We start from the raw sequence: 17,735 nt of genomic DNA on the forward strand, positions 1-17,735 counted from the left end.
ATAATGCCTAACCACAAATAACTTGTGTGACATTATTAATCCAACATGACCTCCACCAAGTGAATGGACTCGCAAGTCAACTTGCTAAGGAATACTCCACACAAGTCGACGAGACTACGCCATTCTCCTATCCTAAGGTGCACTCGAGTTCGGGTATAGAACTCATCTCACAGAGACCACCAAGCAAACAACAATTGTATATCAAGCAATTCAATCATTACAATCAATACAGTAATCCCAAATTGTACAAAAATATGTCATATAACAGATAAACAACATTTCATACAACAAGTTGTGAAAAGGGCTCCCTAGGAGTACCTAGGACGTTTTGGGTGCCTAACACCTTCCCATTGCGTAATTAACCCCTTACCCAGATCTCTGATCTTTTCATTAGTTTTCTATGTGTAAAACTTCTTAGGCTTTTGTTCGCTTTTTAGCCATTCCTTTGGATAAATAAAAGTGCGGTGGCGACTCGATTCTTTGTATGCTTTGCTTTTGATCTAGTCAATAAATCATAAAGTGATGAATACACCGCTAAAGAAAAGTGTATCCCCAGCAGAGTCGCCACTTTTCTATAGCGGTGTATTCATCACTTTATGATTTATTGACTAAATCAAAAGCAAAGCATACAAAGAATCGAGTCGCCACCACACTTTTATTTATCCAAAGGAATGGCTAAAAAGCGAACAAAAGCCTAAGAAGTTTTACACATAGAAAACTAATGAAAAGATCAGAGATCTGGGTAAGGGGTTAATTACAAAATGGGAAGGTGTTAGGCACCCAAAATGTCCTAGGTACTCCTAGGGAGCCCTTTTCACAACTTGTTGTACGAAATGTTTTTTGTTTATGAAATATTTATTGTGCAAACATGGATTGAAGGGATGAGAAAAGAATATACAAGTTATTATTTTTGTGTTTGAACGGATGAACCCGTTGCCTACGTACCTTTCCATGGAAGGTAAGGATCAAAACTCCGTAGTTCGGCTAAAGGATTTCCAAAAGTGTGGGTGGATTCATTTTAAAACAAAAGCCCTAAGGTCTTTCGTTATCCATGGGAGAAAACTCAACCTTATACAAACAACAAGTCCACCATGTGAGAATAGCTTCAACTTGCTAGTGAGGGGTTAACCCTATAATCAGCAAGGAAGTCTTACAATTCAATCACTAAGGACAAAAGGTGAGATTAACATCAACCAACTAGGATAAATCAAACCTATGGTTAATGTATGAAAACTTATCAAGAATGGACAAAGCCACAAAACAATTGAGTGAGTGAAACTAACCAATTAGGATTATTCACAAAAATGGTCAAGATATGATTAGAATTCAATTCAAAAGAAGTATCATGAAAATGAAGTTTGAAAAATCAGAGGCTTAAGGCCTAGGTTTCTAATTTGAAAACAAGTGAAAATGTTTGCACAATAGTTTCAGGTTTTGGGTTAACATGCAAATTGAGGTTTAAAGAAACAAAAGGTGGGAGGGTGAGGAAGTAAAACTTCTTAGATGTTCACCTCTTGAGATCATATGTAGATGATTCAAGTGATTCCTTTGGAATAGGCAACACATAGCAATAAGCAGATAACAGAGAAAATGGATACCGGATGCCAATCAATAGACTTATTCCAATCTCACAAAACAAAATGGATACCGGATGCCAATCAATGGACCTACACCAATCTCCCAAAACAAAAAGAAACATGGATACCAGATGCCAATCAATGGACTTATACTAGTCTCACAAAACAAAATAACAAGGATACCAGATGCCAATCAATGGACTTATACTAGTCTCCTAAAACAAAAATAAACATGGATACCAGATGCCAATCAATGGACTTATACTAGTCTCACAAAACAAAATAACAAGGATACCAAATGCCAATCAATGGACTTATACTAGTCTCCTAAAACAAAAAGAAACATGGATACCAGATGCCAATCAATGGACTTATACTAGTCTCCTACCATATCACAGGAAACAACTGCCAATAACTGGACTTACAATTGACTCCTCAATGGACAAACAAAGTGTCACAAAGATATGAACAATGATTATGAAATGAGATACAAGTGATGAAGATAAATGCACAAAGGCACACATAAGCAAATATGCACAGATGAATCAAGTAAGCAAACAAGCAAGTCAATTAGCACACACTATATACAATCAATTAGGCTCAAGCAAGGTTAGGCTTTACAGCCAACTGGAATAGGGTGTTTTGAGCTCTTAACCCTAACATTGAGAGTTAGGGTGAAGCAGATGAAATGGAGATGAGGGGTGTGCCTCATAGCTCTTATCCCTGGCCTGGGAGAGCTTTGATCAATGGAAAGTGTGGGAGTTCAGAAAGTTGGAACTCTTCTCCACAAATGGACTCTATAAGATCTTGGTTTATTATTCACCATGCATCAACACATGGTGTGAGCCAGGTGAATGACACACTGAGTAGTAGGAGATGGATTACACATCTCTTTTATCTGCCAATTGCCTCATAAGAGGACTTTACCTGCTTGGCACAAAATTAAACAATCACAAGCATTGCCTCTTAAGGAGGGCTTCAGACAGGTGCCTACCAATAACAGTAGGTCTTCCAGACTACATGAAGATTAGAGATTATACCTAAGTGGATAAGCAACCAAGCAAAAGCAAAGTTCAAGTGAACTTAAAGCAACTTAGGTACCTGTGGAAACACTAAACAAATCAGTACAATGCTCAGACAACAAGACAACAGTCAATAAGCAGCAGACAATCCCAATGTACAAAATGTGTAAGCCATGAGGCAAACTCAAATGAATTAGCATCAACCTACAAAACACTCAAGTGTTAGTAATCAAAAGCAAACAATCAATATTCACATGAGGAAGCATCATCAACTATGGAACTTGGATGCTTAAACCTGAAATCAAAGCTCAAATGTAAGCAACAAACCACTAGGTCAAAGCCTAGGGTCAAATATGGAGAAAAAAATTCAAAACAGGAGCTGAAATTCAACACAAAGTAACGTCACACACCTATTGACATATTCCAAAAAGGCTCACATCAAAATCATTCACCAAATGCATTTCATGATCAAGAGAAGTTCAAGGCAATTTCAAAGCTCATATGTGATCAACATGAATGAAAAATTCAAATTAAAACAGAAATGATTCAAATAAATCTGGAAAAATTCATGCACATTCAAGACATCTAACATGATCAACATACAAAAAATCAGGGGAATCAGAGATCATTTAGCATGGAAATCACATTGTACAAGTTGAACATTCAAAGGTGTGACACAAATTGTCACACCAAGTTAGCACAAGCATAAAATAGCAATGGAGCATAGGAAAAATACCAAACCAAAACCCAAATGTCAAGCAATGTGTCTAGTTTCATCATGCAAAATTTCAAGTTCATTGGATAAGAAACAAGCATTTTACAATAGGATAAGCAAGGCAAGGTCAAAAATGCATACATGCTCACATAACCTAGCACCAAATAAAATCCAGCCAAGCACAACTTTGGAAATCATGATCATTAAAAAATAGACAGGATAAGGAGCATTGTGCAAAAAATTGGAGTGAAATTGATGCATTTTTCTATTTTATATGACTTTTTGAAGTTGATGGAAAAATTAAAAATGAAAATGGTGATATCATATGTAAATAAGGAGGGAAACAAGAAAATGAGGAAACATTTGAATAATGCGCTCAGACGGACTCGATCCATGTCCATTTTCAAATTTGTGCGCCCCAATCAAAACGACACCGTTTAGACTTAAACACTAGCGCGCCCAAAAATTCGTAGCTAATTCAAAGTTTCGTAGCAAAATCAAGGCAATTTCGTAGCAAATTCTGGAAACGATGATCTTCATCTTCATGAAGATGAATAGTGTACATGTTCATGCACGTCCAGAAAAATTTCTCCAGAAACCAAAATTAAGCACATCAACATGTAGTGCGTTTAATGGAGATCATGAATCAATGCATAGATAAGCTTAATCTCACGTATCAAGATCAAATCGAACGAAATAAGATTCATGCATGAAACTTTAAACTAACATAACTCAGCCAATAATGCATGAAAATTCACGATTCAAAGCTCAGAATTACCAGCAAACCTAGATCTACACAAATATCACAATAAATTTGAGAATTAGAGAGATCGAATCATGACCTCTTGAAGAGCAAAAGTTGGAATCTCGCGCTACAAGCTCAGCCAATGCTCCAAATCTTCTTTACAATGCTTATGGAGTTGATTGATGATGAATTTGAAGCTCAACTGCACATGAATCCAACAGATTTTGAAATCACCATGGATGCTTCAAGCTTCGAGTATGAGCAAATATGGCACGGTTTTATCCAATTCCACGTCCAAACCTTCTCAACAATGCTTCAGGAGTATGAATCAATCAATAGAAATGGTTCTTGTGTGAAGAAATTGGAAAAAAAATTGAGAGAAAAGTTTGGAGAATTTTTGAATCTAGATCTAAAATGAACTGTTAATGATGAATGCAATTATGATTAACAATATATAGGTCCTGCTAATGATTTTGAAATCAAGTTTAAGCCAAATGCAAATGAGATTAGCAACTTATGAGGTGTATGTACAAAAATGGTTTTTCACCTCATGCACTTCATGCATGCGTGAACAGTGCTTACTTCTGGCCCAAATCCACTTAAAATGAGTCCATGCAAGCTTTGGAAGTGATATTTTATGCTCATGATCATTAAAAATGATTTTATGAAAATTCCTTCTAAAAACTTTATGAATGAGCACATGATCATGCAAGGAGAATTCATGCCATGTAATGGATGTTTTGGAAACTAGAGGTCATGATGAACAAAATGCCAAAAGAACCACTCATTTTGGAGCTTTGGTTGAAAAGTTATGCCCATTTGAAGTCCCATGCACACTTTTCCATGATTTGATTATATCTCCTTAACCATACATCATATGCTCATGATCTTGGACATTTTGGAAATGGGAGAGAAAGATCTACAACTTTCATTTACAACAAAATTTCATTTGAAGCTTTCTTGATGATGTAATATTGAGTTGAAGTTGGTCCAAAATCTTTCCATTTTTGGAAAGTTCAAATTATAGGTCACTTGCTATTTTTGGAAATTCTTGACCTGACTTCAAATTCTTCAATGTGAGTGTTTGAAATGTCAAATGAGACTTTTTTGAACATGAATGAAGTATTTCTAATCACTTCCCACCTCCAAATCCACAGTTGCCTTTGCAGTTGACTTTCTAGGTCTTTAGATGATCTGACAATGTTCTGATGAGATTCAAGCCTCTACCACTTGGGATTTTGCTTCTTCATGACATCATAATTCATATGAACTCTTGTGAATGATTGTGGGGTCCAAATCTCAAGAATGACCACCATCTATTGCTCAATGAATGCCTTTGATGCCTTGACCTGTTAATGCTTCATCTGCAAGACAAAGGTTAGATGACATATTTTTGTACTTTTTGGTTAGTGATAAAAAGAAAAACAATGATATACAAATGCAAACATGCTTGGTGATCAAGAACCACTCTAAAAAAGATGACCCACCCATAGGGAAGGAAGCAAGGTGGCCAATGATCCTTGAGGCAATGATATGATATGATACCATGAGGGATCTTAGGGACAAAATTGGGGTCTTACAGACGCAAACTGATAATGATCAGTTACTGATTCATTATTTTCAAGACAGTCTGACTGGTGCCGCTTTGAGGTGGTACATGGGTCTGGACAGTGCGAGTGTCCGTGCGTTCAATGATTTGGGTGAAGCATTTGTGAAGAAGTACAAGTATAATATGGATATGGCACCAGATAGGGACCAGTTAAGATCATTGTCTCAGAAGGATAAGGAGACGTTCAAGGAATATGCTTAACGATGGAGAGATAGCCTTAGGATATAGAGATATCATAGGTCTATGAAATGAATGAGAAAAGAATGGGATTGAGATGAAGAGGAAGGGGGAATGGAATCAACACAAATTGGTCAAAGGAGGACTTTTCCCAAATTAAAATCATTCATTCATTTTGGGAGATGAAATGTACATTTCATCAATCCCTTAAATCCAATGATTTTAACTCAACAAAGTCAAATCAACCTTGACCAAGGCCCAATAACACAAGTCAAACTCAACAAGTCAATATTAGAAGCTCAACATAATTTATTTTGCATTTAAATAATTAAAATCAACTAAAATATGCATTAAATTAAATTATTGTTTATCAAATTCCTAAAACATCATCAAAACACCAAAGAAATGACCATGAGATTTATCATAGGTCAAACAAGGTCAAAGGACCTTGGAGAAAAGAATTCATCATTTTTGGAAACTTAAAACTATTTTTAAACAATTAAAAATGTTCACAAAATCAATTAATATGAAGGACTTATGCATTTTTGAAGTTGAGGAAAATCACTTGTTCAATGGCATTGGTCCAAAATGACCTATAATGTATCCTCATATCACATGTACATAAAAGTTGAATTAGATCTTACTCCAAACATAAACACTGAAGTATACGTCTTGAATTTAATTGTGCAACTTGGAAATCTTTCATCTCATAAAAATTGAGCAAGTTGTGGCCTTGGGAAGTTGTCCTCCAAATTAGGGTTTAGACAAAATGACCTATAATCTCTCACCATAAAAAATGACTTTCCAAGAAAAAATAGATCTAGACCTCAACATGAAAGTTATTTGGAATGTCATTTATAGTAACGTTTCTCTTAGAATCATTTTCATATGACAAAAATTGTAGGAGATAGGGTCTAGGGAACCCAGTTTTGATTAGATGAATTTCTCAAGTCAACCACCATCAACCAACTTGCTAACTTGCAATTCTCTTGACTTTTGGGACCCATGGAAGATCATATATGCATAAGATAATAAAATTTTAAGTATTACTTGAATTATTTGATCAATTGTTGAAGAAGCTTGTTGAAGAAGTTACACAAGATACACATATGAACTAGGGTTTCCAAGGCAAACCAATTGCAAACTCTTGATTATTTCTTGACCAAAATAACATGTGAAGCTCATGGGGATCCATATATGATGTATAAAACCATAGTAAACCACTTCTTGATTGAGCTCCTTGCAATGAGGATCTTAAACCCTAAATGTGAGCTTGATGAATCAAAGGTGAGCACATGCCCTACCTACAAAAGAGTTAGTGTATAAAAAGACATATTTTGGGTATTTTGGGTATTTTGGTTAGTGAAGATGATAGAATACAAAGTATGATATAATCAAATGGTGCTTGGTGATCTCTCCCAATGCAAACCCAATGCATGAGGGGTAAGGAGGATGCCAAGATGTGATCCCAATGCCAATGCATATGATAAGATAGCATGAGGGATCTTATGGTCAAAATTGGGGTCTTACAGCTGCCCCTATTTAAGGACGTTCTAATTGAGGAGATGAAGGTTAAAATTTTCGCATTGACTCAGTAGAATGGACTTAAATAACAACATCTAGAAACAAATTTTGGTCCCTAAGAGACCTCATGATGCATACGGATGAATGTTAAAATAATCTCTATGGGGAAACTGTTGCCACAAAGGAAAATAATATAGAGAGACCTAAAATCCATAGGAGCATAATGCATTCCATAAGGAAAACTCATTGGGGAGGCAGAGACTTTGGGGGGATAAAAGGGTTGTGCGTAGGCCAGGCTACGACTTAAAATTGCTGGGGGACTAGAGGGATTCTATGAAAATAAATCAATGGAAAGACTCGGCCTGGGAAAGAAGAACATCTGCGGGGGAAGCGAGTAGATCAGAACAAAACGGAAATACTCGAGCCAAGCAGGAAAACGACGATTTCACTAAGGAAATATGCACTCACACTCAACTACGGAAGAAATAATCTTCAACAAAAGAGTAATAGAAGTATATTATCCACTACCGATTACTGGGTAAGGAGATAACAAGATCTTACAGAGAGGACATCTGTTACCAGTTCGGGTAAACATATCAAGGATGACTCGCTGAAGGCAAACAGGAGGCGTATTCATTACCGGTTGTAACACCCCAAAATTTGCCCTCCTCATTCATGCATTCATTTCATATTGTATTTCATCATGTCAATCAGAATTAGATCCGAAAAAAAAAAACGAAAAAAAAACGAAATAAAAAAAAAAGAAAAGGAAAAAAAAAATGAAAAAAAAAAATAATAATAATAATTTTTTACAAAAATAAATAAATAAATAAAAATAAAATATAATAAAAATTTTTGGACTTGGGTCTCTCTTGTAACACCCTTCTAAATACCCCAAATTATTATAATTAAAATAACAATATATATTCATCAGAGTAATTATGCCCCGAAGGGTGTCACACAATCATTTCACAACAATTATCAAAATATCCTGTCATGCTCATTTCTTTAATCAAAATAAGATTCTTTGCATAAATCGCAGCGGAATCAATTCAACATCAATGTAAAACATGTACACAATACATGTCAATCATTCAACAACAGAAATCAAATTAATTAAAACATCCCCTCCCGATGTTACATCTATCAGAGCATGACCCATAAGAAACTACTCTAGACTCCAAGCATTAGCTTCTACTCAACTCATTTCTCGTTACCTGAAAAATAGGCGTAAGGGTGAGTTCCTCAATCAATATAATAAGCATTATAGAACAATATGTAATGCCAAGTAATTAACACATTAATTCACCCAAATCAGACTACGCATTCAGCAACAGCAATATTCGTTCAAATATCATACTCAACAGTAGATTCTCAACCATATTCAACATCAATAACACAACACACAATACACATATAATACTGGAATACATCCATTCATATTATATGCCATACATTCATTATGCAATGAGACTCTATGCATGCGGTACCGACTATTTGTGAACATATAGTTCAACCTCACCGTCCAAACCCAGGCACGGCTACCAAGCTCACTAGTCCCACTCATTTGAGACATAGTGACTCACTCACTAATTCCTCACCATGGGAATTAGCTACCACCCCAAATGGGCCATGAAATGCACGCTAATCACCTAGCGTGCAAACATCAACAACAACAATCAAATGATATACTCACTAATTCCTCACCATGGGAATTAGCTACCACCCCAAATGGGCCACAACATGCATGCTAATCACCTAGCAATGCAACATCAATAATAATCAAGAATAGACACATGCTCACACTCTAAGCCATAATACAGTCTATTCACAAACGTATACATTCACATCATCATGTATACCATCACACATTATCAACATAATTAATCACAAAAGCACATCATATCATGCCACATAATCAACCACAGTATTAGCCCGCTCTACTAATACCTATACCACTCAAAACAACGGGAAATGACCCCTACAACATCATATCTCAGCTAAGTGCATCACTCAGCCTAAACAACCAAAAACTGCACAACAACAGTTCAGGAAAATCCCAACTCTGCCCATACGCGTACTGTCCATGCCATACGCGTATTGCCCAAACCTGGCCAACTCCATACGCGTAATGCCTACTCTCTTACGCGTATTGCGCATTTCCTCGCCCAACTCATACGCGTACCACCTATCCCATACGCGTACGCTACGCGTAACAACTTCCTATTACGCGTACCAACAGAGACTAATTTACGTTCAAAATATCATCTTTTTCTCCCATACGCGTAAGGCCTCCTCCATACGCGTATCAGCCAGCTCATACGCGTATTGCCTAGTGCCATACGCGTATGACCAGAAACCAGAACTCTCAGATCTGCTATGGCTTTCTCTGTTACGAAACCTATCCGATCCAACCTCCCACAATCCAAATTACACAAAATAATCGTCCATATCATCTACACGAATCATATCCTATTCATCTTCACCAATCCTAACATTATCTCTTCTAATCCCTACGAATTCTTTTCAATTATCATCCAATTTCATTATCCAATTTCATTCATCCAATATTTCACAATTTCATCATGCATCAATCAAATCAGAGATACAACCAATGGTTATCACTACCCAGTACATATTATCATATAATACCCTTTAACCGATGATAAACCCCCCTTACCTGAGTTAATCCGGCAGTCTCTGAGCTCCAAGCTTTCCCTTCCTTCAACCTTCGTTCTTTTGCTTTTTGCCCTTTCTGCCTCTTTTCCCTTTTCACGTGAAATTAACCTTTTTACCAAAAATGGGATTTTTCTAAATTCCAACTTATATATTATTCCAATAAATAATTATCCCAATAATTATTATTCCAAAATAATAATAATAATTCAAATATTCTAATTAAATTAATAAACATATTATTAATTTAATTTAAATAAATACATATTATTATCGGGGTGTTACAACTCTCCCCCACTAAAAGAGTTTTCGTCCTCGAAAACATACCTCAAGCAAACAACTCCGGATAAGACTCCTTCATCTGACTCTCGAGTTCCCAAGTCACATTGCCACCTGCTGGTCCTCCCCAAGCTACCCTCACCAAGGCAATCTTTTTACCCCGCAACTGCTTCAACTCTCGATCCTCAATCCTCATAGGTGATGTTTCAACAGTCAGGTTATCTCTCACCTGTACATCATCTACTTGGACAACATGCGACGGGTCATGAATGTATCTCCTCAACTGAGACACATGAAAAACGTCATGCAAATTCGCAAGCGACGGTGGTAAGGCGATACGATAGGCTACCTCTCCTATCCTCTCCAAAATCTGATAGGGACCAATAAATCGAGGTGTCAACTTCTTCGACTTCAAAGCTCGACCAACACCAGTTATCGGAGTAACACGAAGAAACACATGATCTCCCTCTTGGAACTCAAGTGACTTCCTCCTCTTATCATGATAACTCTTCTGACGACTCTGAGTAATTCTCATCTTCTCCTGAATCATCTTAATCTTTTCCGTAGTCTGTTGAACAATCTCCGGTCCAACTACAACACTCTCACCGGACTCATACCAACATAAAGGTGTCCGACATCTCCTACCATACAAAGCTTCAAACGGTGCCATACCAATGCTCGAATGAAAACTATTGTTGTAGGTAAACTCAATCAAAGGCAAATAACAATCCCAAGCACCTCCTTTTTCCAAAACACAAGCTCTCAAAAGATCTTCTAATGACTGAATCGTCCTCTCAGTCTGACCATCAGTCTGCGGATGATATGCAGAACTCAATCTCAGCTTAGTTCCCAAAGCCCTCTGCAAACCTTCCCAGAACTTCGATGTAAATCTAGGATCTCTGTCCGAAACAATACTCGACGGAATACCATGCAAACTTACAACCTTCTCAATATACAACTCAGCTAATCTCTCTAACGGATAATCCATTCTGATCGGAATGAAATGAGCCGATTTTGTCAACCTGTCAACAATCACCCAAATGGCTTCAAAATTCTTATTTGTCCTCGGCAAACCAGAAACAAAATCCATACTGATACTATCCCACTTCCACTCTGGAATAGCCAACGGTTGCATTAGCCCAGACGGCTTCTGATGCTCAATCTTTGACTTCTGACAAGTCAAACAGGAATAAACAAAACTCGCAATTTCTTTCTTCATTCCCGGCCACCAAAATAACTTTTTCAAATCATGGTACATTTTCGTAGCTCCAGGATGAATACTCAAACCACTACGATGTCCTTCTTCAAGAATACTCTTCTTAAGCTCGGCAACGTCCGGAATACACACCCGGTCGCCAAATCTCAAAACACCATTCTCATCAACTCGGAATTCACCACCCTGACCTGAGTTCACCAAAGTCAACTTATCAACCAAAAGCATATCAGATCTCTGACCTTCTCTGATCTCATCCAGAATACCACTTGTTAATCTCAACATTCCCAGTTTAACACTATTGTGAGTAATCTCACACACCAAACTCAAATCTCTAAACTGCTCAATTAAATCCAATTCCTTAACCATTAACATAGACATATGTAATGATTTCCGGCTCAATGCATCAGCTACTACATTTGCTTTACCCGGATGGTAATTCAACCCAAAATCATAATCCTTCAGAAATTCTAACCATCTCCTCTGTCTCATATTCAGCTCTTTCTGATCAAACAAATACTTTAAACTCTTATGGTCACTGAAAACCTCAAATCTTGATCCATACAAATAATGCCTCCACAACTTCAGAACAAATACCACAGCTGCCAACTCTAAATCGTGTGTCGGATAGTTCCTCTCATGAACCCTTAACTGTCTCGAAGCATAAGCTATAACCTGCTTATTCTGCATCAACACACCACCCAAACCCAACAATGAAGCATCACAATAAACCTCAAATAATTCCGACGAACTCGGTAATATTAGAATAGGAGCAGTAGTTAACCTTCTCTTTAACTCTTGGAAACCTTCTTCACACTTTGAGTCCCAAACAAATGCTTGCCCCTTTCTAGTCAACATTGTCAACGGTAACGCCAACTTAGAAAATCCCTCAATAAACTTCCTGTAATAACCAGCCAAACCAAGAAAACTTCGAATCTCAGAAACTGACTTCGGAGCTTCCCACTTAGACACCGCTTCTATCTTAGAAGGATCAACAGCAACACCACCTCTTGAAATCACATGACCAAGAAAACCAACCTCTTCTAACCAGAATTCACACTTAGATAGTTTAGCGAATAACTTCTTTTCTCGTAGAACTCCCAAAACCACTCTCAAATGCTCAGCATGCTCTTCTTCAGATTTCGAATACACCAAAATATCATCAATAAACACCACAACAAATTGATCTAGGTACGGATGGAAAATCCTATTCATATACTCCATAAACACTCCAGGCGCATTAGTCACACCAAAAGGCATTACAGAATACTCATAATGTCCATATCTTGTTCTGAAAGCAGTCTTCTGAATATCCTCATTTTTCACACGTATCTGATGATACCCAGATCTCAAATCTATCTTGCTGAACACACTTGCACCAACCAACTGATCCATCAAATCATCAATTCTCGGCAAAGGATACCGATTCTTGATCGTCACTTTATTCAGTTGTCTGTAGTCCACACACAACCTCATAGTACCTTCTTTCTTCTTAACCAATAACACTGGTGCACCCCACGGTGACACACTCGGACGAATAAATTTCTTATCCAACAAATCTTCCAACTGACTCTTCAATTCAGCTAACTCAACAGCAGACATACGATACGGAGCCATCGATATCGGTCTAGTACCAGGTACCAAATCAATCGAGAACTCAATTTCACGCTCTGGCGGTAATTCATTCACTTCTTCCGGAAACACATCAGGAAAATCACACACCACAGCTAGATCGCCAATCACCAGTTTATCTTTAGCCTCCAAAGTTGCTAACAGCATAAACAACTCTGCCCCATCTGCCACTGCCTCATTCACCTGCCTTGCTGATAGAAACAAACTCTTTCCTTCCTCAATCTCAGGGAATATCACTGTCTTATCAAAACAGTTGATAGAAACTCGGTTAAACACCAACCAGTTCATACCCAGAATAACATCAATCTGCACTAGTGGAAGACACACAAGGTCTATCCCAAAGTCTCTACCGAAAATACTCAAGGGACAACTTAGACAAACTGAAGTAGTAGTTACTGAACCCTTCGCAGGAGTATCAATCACCATACTTCCAAACATCTTAGATATCTCTAACTTAAGTTTCACAGCGCAATCCAAAGATATAAAGGAATGAGTCGCACCTGTGTCAATAATAGCTACAAGAGGAAAGCCATTAATATAACACGTACCTCGGATCAAACGATCATCTGCAGAAGTCTCAGAACCTGATAAAGCAAAAACCTTGCCTCCTGACTGATTCTCTTTCTTCGGCTTAGGACACTGTGGACTGATATGACCCAACTCTCCACAGTTGAAACAAGTCACAGTCTTCAACCGGCAATCTGCAGCTAAATGACCACCTTTTCCACATTTGAAACACTTCTTCTCATTACTGGTACACTCATGGATACGATGTCCAGCCTGACCACATCTGTAACACTTAACAGGAGCACTAGAATCTCCCCCACTAGTCCTCTTCGTCCCACTCTGCCTCTGAAAACCTTTGCCAGCTGCATACGGTTTTCCACGATCCATTTGATTCTTGCCTCTCCTATCAACTCTCTGCTGATAGCTCTCAGCTCTTGCCTTGGAATCCTGCTCGAAAATCCTGCAACAGTCAACCAAATCAGAAAACACTCTAATCCTCTGATATCCAATCGCCTGCTTGATCTCGGGACGCAACCCGTTCTCAAACTTCACACACTTGGAAAATTCCCCAGCAGCCTCAGCATAGGGAGTATAATACTTAGACAACTCTGTGAACTTAGCAGCATACTCCGTAACAGACCGGTTACCCTGCTTCAATTCCAAGAACTCTATCTCTTTCTTTCCTCTGACATCTTCGGGAAAATACTTCCTCAGAAATCTCTCTCTGAATACAGCCCAAGTAATCTCAGCATCTCCAGCAGCTTCCAACTCAGTGCGGGTAGCAACCCACCAATCATCAGCTTCTTCTGACAGCATATGTGTACCGAACCTGACCTTCTGGTTATCAGCACACTCAGTTACTCTGAAGATCCTCTCTATCTCCTTCAACCACTTCTGAGCACCATCTGGATCGTATGCTCCTTTGAACATTGGAGGATTGTTCTTCTGGAACTCACTCAACTGACGAGCAGCTCCCATTCCCACAACATTTGGATTCCCTCCAAGTACTCCAGCTAGCATACCCAGAGCCTCAGCAATCGCAGCATCATCTCTACCTCTTCCAGCCATCTCTATTCTGAAAACCCAACAAGCTAAAACAATAAGTACTGATAGGGTTACACAACACCTATCCCGTACAGGGGAAACAGAAAATTTACGACTCGACTCGACCGACTATGCTCTGATACCACTAATGTAACACCCTTCTAAATACCGCAAATTATTATAATTAAAATAACAATATATATTCATCAGAGTAATTATGCCCCGAAGGGTGTCACACAATCATTTCACAACTATTATCAAAATATCCTGTCATGCTCATTTCTTTAATCAAAATAAGATTCTTTGCATAAATCGCAGCGGAATCAATTCAACATCAATGTAAAACATGTACACAATACATGTCAATCATTCAACAACAGAAATCAAATTAATTAAAACATCCCCTCCCGATGTTACATCTATCAGAGCATGACCCATAAGAAACTACTCTAGACTCCAAGCATTAGCTTCTACTCAACTCATTTCTCGTTACCTGAAAAATAGGCGTAAGGGTGAGTTCCTCAATCAATATAATAAGCATTATAGAACAATATGTAATGCCAAGTAATTAACACATTAATTCACCCAAATCAGACTACGCATTCAGCAACAGCAATATTCGTTCAAATATCATACTCAACAGTAGATTCTCAACCATATTCAACATCAATAACACAACACACAATACACATATAATACTGGAATACATCCATTCATATTATATGCCATACATTCATTATGCAATGAGACTCTATGCATGCGGTACCGACTATTTGTGAACATATAGTTCAACCTCACCGTCCAAACCCAGGCACGGCTACCAAGCTCACTAGTCCCACTCATTTGAGACATAGTGACTCACTCACTAATTCCTCACCATGGGAATTAGCTACCACCCCAAATGGGCCATGAAATGCACGCTAATCACCTAGCATGCAAACATCAACAACAACAATCAAATGATATACTCACTAATTCCTCACCATGGGAATTAGCTACCACCCCAAATGGGCCACAACATGCATGCTAATCACCTAGCAATGCAACATCAACAATAATCAAGAATAGACACATGCTCACACTCTAAGCCATAATACAGTCTATTCACAAACGTATACATTCACATCATCATGTATACCATCACACATTATCAACATAATTAATCACAAAAGCACATCATATCATGCCACATAATCAACCACAGTATTAGCCCGCTCTACTAATACCTATACCACTCAAAACAACGGGAAATGACCCCTACAACATCATATCTCAGCTAAGTGCATCACTCAGCCTAAACAACCAAAAACTGCACAACAACAGTTCAGGAAAATCCCAACTCTGCCCATACGCGTACTGTCCATGCCATACGCGTATTGCCCAAACCTGGCCAACTCCATACGCGTAATGCCTACTCTCTTACGCGTATTGCGCATTTCCTCGCCCAACTCATACGCGTACCACCTATCCCATACGCGTACGCTACGCGTAACAACTTCCCATTACGCGTACCAACAGAGACTAATTTACGTTCAAAATATCATCTTTTTCTCCCATACGCGTAAGGCCTCCTCCATACGCGTATCAGCCAGCTCATACGCGTATTGCCTAGTGCCATACGCGTATGACCAGAAACCAGAACTCTCAGATCTGCTATGGCTTTCTCTGTTACGAAACCTATCCGATCCAACCTCCCACAGTCCAAATTACACAAAATAATCGTCCATATCATCTACACGAATCATATCCTATTCATCTTCACCAATCCTAACATTATCTCTTCTAATCCCTACGAATTCTTTTCAATTATCATCCAATTTCATTATCCAATTTCATTCATCCAATATTTCACAATTTCATCATGCATCAATCAAATCAGAGATACAACCAATGGTTATCACTACCCAGTACATATTATCATATAATACCCTTTAACCGATGATAAACCCCCCTTACCTGAGTTAATCCGGCAGTCTCTGAGCTCCAAGCTTTCCCTTCCTTCAACCTTCGTTCTTTTGCTTTTTGCCCTTTCTGCCTCTTTTCCCTTTTCACGTGAAATTAACCTTTTTACCAAAAATGGGATTTTTCTAAATTCCAACTTATATATTATTCCAATAAATAATTATCCCAATAATTATTATTCCAAAATAATAATAATAATTCAAATATTCTAATTAAATTAATAAACATATTATTAATTTAATTTAAATAAATACATATTATTATCGGGGTGTTACATCTCTCATTTGAGCCCACAAAACCATGAAATTCAGTCTATAAATACCAAGGCTTCACTTGAGAAAAAGGAAGAGAAGCAAAATACTCTGAGATTTCCTTGGAACAAAACCCTGGACAAAACCTGAAGAGAAACCTGACAGAGAACTCAGAGCAGCCTCCAAACCCTGAAGGGCCTCACGGGTGCAACTCAATTTCAATCAAGCTCTCCAATCAGGTTTGCCCTATTCCCATTATTTTACGCCTTCAATTTGAATGTTCTAAATGTGTGATGTATTATGAATGAGTGAAACCTATGCCTTGAATGTTTAATCACATGATTTCTGAAGTGTATGCCACAGGGTTTGAGGTTTCTGAAACCATACTGTTATCCATGAAAAAAATGCTTATGGTGTTTCACTAACCCTTTTGTTGAGTTTTTGTGAGGGCTCGCTGACTCTTGCAGAGATGGTTTGCGTGGTTTTCCCACTTTATTTGTGGGATACCCCCTGGAGGTTCATTCCGATTACCTGTACTGACTCACTTTTCTTTGATGGCATTAGCTTGGGAGGTCCCTGGGTTTCTTACTCCTTTAATTGCTGTTACTTCGGATCTTCATCCGTATGGTACTTTTACCTCTTTTCCGCATTTTATCGCTTTCTTAGCTGGAAGACCTCGATAGGAGGCATTTGTTTTCTTTTGTTTATTTACTTCTGATCCCCTTGTTGGCACATTTACTTTATACATGTTTGTTTTGTATGTATTCGTATCCCTGCAGGTAGCGCGGTTCCTTCATCAAGG

The sequence above is a fragment of the Lathyrus oleraceus genome, chromosome 3 (assembly GCF_024323335.1).
Source record: "Lathyrus oleraceus cultivar Zhongwan6 chromosome 3, CAAS_Psat_ZW6_1.0, whole genome shotgun sequence".
Classification (NCBI taxonomy): Eukaryota; Viridiplantae; Streptophyta; class Magnoliopsida; order Fabales; family Fabaceae; genus Lathyrus; species Lathyrus oleraceus.